Genomic DNA, 210 nt, shown 5'->3' on the forward strand with positions numbered 1-210 from the left:
GTCGCAGTACGGGGAGAGCAATTAGAGTCACATAACAATGTATGCACAAATTTTTGTATGGGAGAAAATTAAAAAAGAAATTAAACAAAAGAATTCCTTACTTCCACATTTAGTAATTTCCTAAAGTCTCTTATATTCCTATGGTTAGTTATATTCAAGTTCATGACCTAATCAGTTCAAAAACTGCATTTTCATCCATCCATCCTTAAG

Source organism: Trichechus manatus, unplaced genomic scaffold (genome assembly GCF_000243295.1).
Source record: "Trichechus manatus latirostris isolate Lorelei unplaced genomic scaffold, TriManLat1.0 scaffold00029, whole genome shotgun sequence".
Classification (NCBI taxonomy): Eukaryota; Metazoa; Chordata; class Mammalia; order Sirenia; family Trichechidae; genus Trichechus; species Trichechus manatus.